Source organism: Triturus cristatus, chromosome 6 (assembly GCF_964204655.1).
Source record: "Triturus cristatus chromosome 6, aTriCri1.1, whole genome shotgun sequence".
Lineage (NCBI taxonomy): Eukaryota > Metazoa > Chordata > Amphibia > Caudata > Salamandridae > Triturus > Triturus cristatus.
This window is the reverse complement of record NC_140589.1, coordinates 530328823-530335378: the sequence shown is the minus strand read 5'-3', so window position 1 is coordinate 530335378 and position 6556 is coordinate 530328823.

Sequence of the window (6556 nt, the reverse complement as noted above, 5' to 3'; positions counted from 1 at the left end):
AGAGTGGCTTAGAGTGCAGTGCCATAGAGTAGAGTGCAGCGGTGTGGAGTGCAGTGGTGCAGAATAGATTAAAGTGGCATAGAGTGGAGTGATGCAGAGCAGAGTGGCAGAGTGCAGTAGCATAGAGTGCATTGGCGTAGAGTGCAGTAGAGTGGTGTAGAGTTGAGTGGTGCAGAATAGAGTGCAGTGGCATATAGTAGAGTAGCATAGAGTAGAGTTGCAGAGAGTGCAGTCGTGCAGTGTAGAGTATCATAGAGTGCAGTGGTGCAGAGTGCAGTGGTACAGAGTGCAGTAATGCAGAGTAGAGTGGTGCAGTAGGGAAGAGTGCAGTGGTGCATAGTAGAGCAGGGTAGAGTGCACTGGCATAGAGTAGAGTGGTGTAGAGTAGAGGAGAGAGGCGTAGAGTGCAGTGTCATAGAGTTCAGTAATGCACAGACAGTAGATTAGAGTGGCGTAGAGTATAGTGGTGTAGAGTGCAGTAGAGTGGTGTACAGTGCAGTGGTGCAGTGTAATGAAGCACAGAGTAGAGTGGTGTAGAGTTCATTGATAGAGCATGCAGTGCTGAAGTAGAGGGTTGTATTGTGCAACGGGGTGCAGTGGCGTAGAGTGGTACAGAGTAAAGTATTGTGACATACAGTGCCGTGGCGCAGAGTAGATTGGCATATAGTGCAGTGGTTTACAGTATAGTGGGGTAGGGTGGAGTGGAGTAACGCAGGGAAGATTGCCGTGGCGTAGAGTGGAATGGCTCAGAATGGAATTGAGTGGCATAGAGTACATTATTTTAGAGTAGAGTAATGTGGTGTAGGTTGCAGTGGCATAGAGTAGAGTGTTGTCGAGTGTAGTGGTGCTGAGTAGATTAGAGTGGCTTTAAGTGGATTGGAGAAGAGTGCAGTGGCGATGAGTGCAGCAGTGCATAGTAGAGTAGTGTGAGGTAGGGTGCATTGGCATAGAGTAGAGTGGTGTAGAGTAGAGTAGAGTAGAGTGGTGCGGTGCAGAGTCGAGTGCAGTGATGCAGTGTGGAGTGGCATAGTATATAGTGGTGCAAAGTAGAATGCAGTGTTGTGGAGTGGTGCATAGTAGAGTAGAGTGCGGTGAAATGGAATATGCATGGTGTGGTAGAGCACTGCCATTACAGACAACACTTCTTCGAATGAAATAATCATTACATTTGCACAGACATACAGTTTTCCTGATAAAAGTATAGAGTGCACAAAGAATAATGTGTAGAAATGTCATCATCTAGTGTATTAATTTGTCTTGGTCGTATTCAAATATTTGCTTCTACCACTTTTGAGAATTACCAAAAATGTGCTTCATTTATTCTTTCCATATTCAGAAATATCTGCACAGTTCATTTACAGACATTTAAATTTTGTTTTATGCTAGAAAGCAAAATAACATTGTACAGTACAAAGTGGCCAGCTAGAAAAAATAACATCCTACCGCCTTTCTGTTTCACCCTTCCTACCCCAAGTCTCCAGTAGGTTTGTCCTATAAATACTCTCCGTTTGAAGTCGAGAAAGAACAGTAAAGACCAAGCTCCCTCAGAAGACAGAGCCTGACATTTAACCCTTGCCTTTGAATTCACAGCAAATGACAACAAAAGAACAAGATTTAACCCCTTCAGTGCCCGCCCCTTTCCCCGCCCTGTGCCGGCGCTTTCATTAGCGGGCGGGGTTTATGACGAGCTGGTCTCGTCATGGGCACAGCGCAACCGCGGCCCATGACGAGACCAGCTCGTCATAGGCATTGAAGAGGTTAAATGCCTGTTTGCAGAAATGTAGCACTGGTGGAAGAATACAGTAAATAGGGTTTGGACAAGGGAAGGGATGAACTCAAGCTGGACAGCCTAAAACAAATAAAGCCAGCAAATAGAAAGCAAGCAAATGTGAGTTAAAAAAAACACAAAGCCAATGATAAGCAGTGGACAGAATGCATTCCCAGAGCAGCTTTGTAAATGTCTCCAAGATGTTGTGAGCAAACTGCGCTGTCTGGCTGGGTACCTGTAGTGACACAGGAGAGGTGGTACATGAAAGGCTTCCTCATGCCTACACTTAAATAAACAGTGACCAATAAACTATCATGCATTGTGATTTATATGTCAAACCAGCTCAGTTATCATGTGCCTTCCCTAGTGGAAATGGTAAAGAGCAGTATGGAACCTTCTTGTCTTCCTCTGTGCTGCAATTTTCTGCTGGATGCATGGAAGACGGAAGATTTTCAAGACCACGATAGGGGTGAGGGCAATCGGGGGAGGCGTCTCCTCACTATTGACAAGGAAAATCTTCTGCTGCACTATACAGTCTGTTTCAGGGCTGTTGGTGGGAAGAGGTTGATCATATGTATTGAGGAGCTAAGGACCCTGGCTGGTGTCCCAGGACATTGACAGTGGTGCGGTGGGGGTATTGACCATGTGATTACCTTCATAGAGCACTTACATCGCTCATATTATCATCTATAGAACAAATGACGAAGGGTCAGTAGCAAACATAATCTAGAGCTTCACTGGAACAACAAACTGTTTAAATTTTCCTGGAGAATTAGCTGTTTCTATTTCCAGGCTGGCCTTGGAAGGAATATTGTTCCAGAAACCAATGGTTTAGACTTTCAAACATCCTTTACAAGGTCAATTGAGTGTAATCTTTTGGAGCCTGGAAATCATGCAGAAGTGGTGTTGCATGGTCGGCTGTAGAATTAACCATTCCTCCCACCACTGTATCGGTGTCCTCTCACAGGACAAATACAAAACAATGCAGCAGTTGAAGGCTGAATACATAAACTATCATGGAGGTGATAGTTACACAAAGGGACGATTTAGCACCATAGTACTTATTTAAAGGGGTGCTATTTTGATGTGTTTATTTTAGTAGCACTCAATATTGTTTTGTTGCAGCCAAAAACAGTAATGTTTGTATACAAGAGTAAAATGCAAACATTTTTTGCAACTGCAAATAAATGCAGACCATCACAAAATCAATTGGAGCAAATAGCACACTCTTTCAGTATTTAATAAGGTTTCGAAGAGCACATTGCTGCAAATTAGCACCACTTAGGTAGTTTATTATAATACATCTACAGGCTTGTTCTTTTAATCCAGGATCTGTATTACATAAAGTCTCCTAGGGGTGCCGCAGGCGTTTGCTCCTGCTTTCTGCGTTCCAGACACACATTGGTATTACAGAAGGGTCAGTAGTTTCTTGTGCAGCCCCTTCTGTAATACAGATTATGCTGGTGCATATGTAGCTCTGGTGCTAGCCAAGGGGGCGTTCCCTCATTTGCATGGTGGAGTGGCCCCAAGCAACTCATGGAATCACTTTGCCATCGCAGCCACACAGTATTATGGATGCAGGCACAGAGGCAAGGAGGCCAGCAGTAGGTGAACTGACTGTGTGGTACAATAGATGACACACAATTACAGCACCCCCTGAGAGCGCCACAAGGGAGGGGGGAAAAGGAAAGTCTTTGCGCCCCCTCATATCCCAGGTATCGCCCTGCAGGCAGTCTCTTTCTCTATTCCCCTTGAACGTGCAGGCCATGTGTCCCCTGCACTTATTTCTCTAAGGCACTGCCTCCACTGCACTTGCAGGTTCGTGGCTGTCCTGGGGGCAGTGCACTATCAGTAACCCGGTGCACTATCCCTGTTTGTGCCCTGGGCACCAAGTTAAATGTGTGCCATAGCTTAAAAAGGGACATTGCACCCATACTGTAATACAGGCCCAGGTGTTTTCACCATTTCAAAATCAGAACTAGCCCTCCATGTTCTCCTGTCACTGCAGAGATTAATAATATCCTCCCAGTGGTGTCACACTTGGTCAAAATCGTTTCAGGGGAGGCTTCAGTAGGGTATTTGGTGTCTTAGTACAATGTCTCAGTTTGCCTTTTGTTTTCTGTATCTTAATGAGGTACAGTAATTACATTATAGGTTTAGTATGCAGTTGGGTGCATATTATAGCATTACAACTCACTGCATAGAGCTATTATGGTTGGCAAAGGCCCTGAACCTGAGTTAGAGAACCAAGCTGATACGATGGTCTGCAATGAGGGTGATGGTTTTAAACAACTGGCATAGTTTGAGGCAAAATGGCTAAATGCTATTAAAACATTTTATTTACTGAGGGTAGAAAGTTCTAAATTAAAAACAGAGAACCAAAGAGACTAACGTTTGCCTGCTGTAGCAGAAGGTCTGTATCAGCCATTATTGGCCCTGAGACATTTCATTGTCTTTTCAATAAAGCTCCCAACTTTCCAGTCTTCTAACAGAGTTACAGGCAGGTTTCACTGCTTCTCTAGGCGTAAAGACTGAAAGCAGGTCAATAGTGAGAAAGCTTAGAGACCGGAGTCCCCTTAATAACATTACCCCAGACAGGACAGTCCATTGGTACTTCTCAGAAATGAGACCTTGAAAACTCAAAAACACAGAGTGCTTTTACCATCAAACTTCGATGTATTATTGTGCTAATCAGCAGTATTCTTTTGTTGTCATTTTGTTAAAAAAATATGTGTTTTTATGTAATTGTTTTAAAATTGAAAACTTTGCAGTGTTGTCAATTCCAGTTTATTTAATTATTGTTAACAAAGATGTTCGGAGTGTCAGTTTCTTATTTCTTGATATACAGAAGGTCTGAAAGTGCACACTAGTGGAACGGTTTGAGAACCAAGTGCCTTTCACCATAGAAAAACAACAACATTAAAATAAAAAGTGTATTTTAAACAACAACGTGAACAGTGTGTCCCTTTCATCCAGGCTCCTTTAGCTTTTTCTGTGCATTAAACAATTATCATTCTGTTGAATGCATCATTAAAATTGTGTCTGCACCTGAAAGGGGAGATTAAAGTTAACCCCTTAACTGCTGGGCCTTTCCCCCCTCAGTGCTAGGCCCTTTTTTGGCTATTTTCAGTAGTTTGAGCTGAAGCCTTCATAACGTTTTGTACACATAGGGTACTCATGCCAAATTTGTCTCCTTTTTTCCAACATCCTGGAGATTCTAAAGGTGCCCAGGGTTTGTGGGATCCCCTGGAGGAGACCAAAAAAATAGGCAAAATTTTGCTACATTTTGAGTTTTTGGGGAAAAATATGAAAACAGTGCTCTGGATAAAAGTGTCTGTTTTTCCCTTAAAAATGGCATCAACAGACAATGTGCTGTCCTAAAGTAACCATCATCCCAGCTTTCAGGAACATGCAGAGCCAAATTTAAAAAAACTATATATTTACCACAGTTTTGGCATTTTTCAGTGTAAAACCCATGAGTGATCCAAGAAAGCTATACATTTCTGAAAATAGACAAAATTCCGAATTTAGCAAGGGGTCACGTGTAGATCCCTCATGTATTGCCCAAATAAACTAACTGCTGAAGTAAAGAAAAAGAAAAATGAGTATAAAAAAAGATTATTTGTGAGAATGTTTTTATCTGTAACTTTTTGATAGCCACTTTAAAAAGCAACATACCATTATGTCTGCTAGAACCTTTTTGTTGCGGGGATGTATAGGGTTTGTAGGTTCTCCAGACAACAGCTGATCTGCACCACACCATGGTACAAAGCATAGATCAATTGATATGGTGAAATAGGCAGATTGAAAAATGGGTATTAAGGAAACCTATATATTTCTGAAATAAACACAAGATATTGAGTTTCGGAGCAGTGGTTATTTGTACATCCTCTGACTTTGTTGGTACTCGTACTAGCATGTGATTCAGAGGGTATTTTAAAAAAATTCTTTTTTCTTACACACAGGCTTACATTTGAAAGGCACAAATGCAGCGAAATCCAATTGATAATAACAAATAGTCTACTATTCTATGTTTTCACATGACTTTCAATAAAAATGGTACCTCACCTGTGAAGGTAGGCCAAGTGCCCACGACAAGAAACAGGCCAAAACTCAACATGGACGCATCGCATTTTTTCACGGAAAACTGAGCCTTTTTTTTCCAATGTTGGCAGCTGTGTAGTTTGGGCCCTATATATCAGCCAGTATCTAGCAAATCCTAGTCATTGTTTTCCTTTGACTTTTGATTTGTGTTTATTGCCTTTACATCTGCAATCAAGAAAACATATATCTGCAGAATACACATGCCTTCTTAAACGTGGGAACAGACTTGCAAGGGCGTTAGGAAACAAGAACTCAATCAGTTAAAACTTGTCCAGGTCACAGTACAAGTGTGACAATATTCCCAGTTTATTCAGAATTTCCACTTGGCACACCATTCGTGCCCCTTGCATCTGATCCAGCCCAGGAAAAAGTCCAAATGCTCCCATGGCCCCGGTTAACTATTCACCAGTTCCCATTCAGGAAAGCTCTTGGTGCAGGTATTGGTGTCTTATCGCTACTTGCCAGAATACTCCTACATTTTAGCTAATCCTCACAGTGCTTCTCCAGTTCGCAGGGGCCTAGTATCAGGCAGGTCCATCAGGGCCAAGTCTGCCCACTCAGTCAAATCATCTGCAAGTCCCTCACTCACTGCTTAGACTTTCTGCATGTGTACTTCCTCTGCTGCTGCCCACTCCAGGACATCCCAGACCCAAGTCTTCCTCCAGGGTGCCAGCTGGCTAGTCC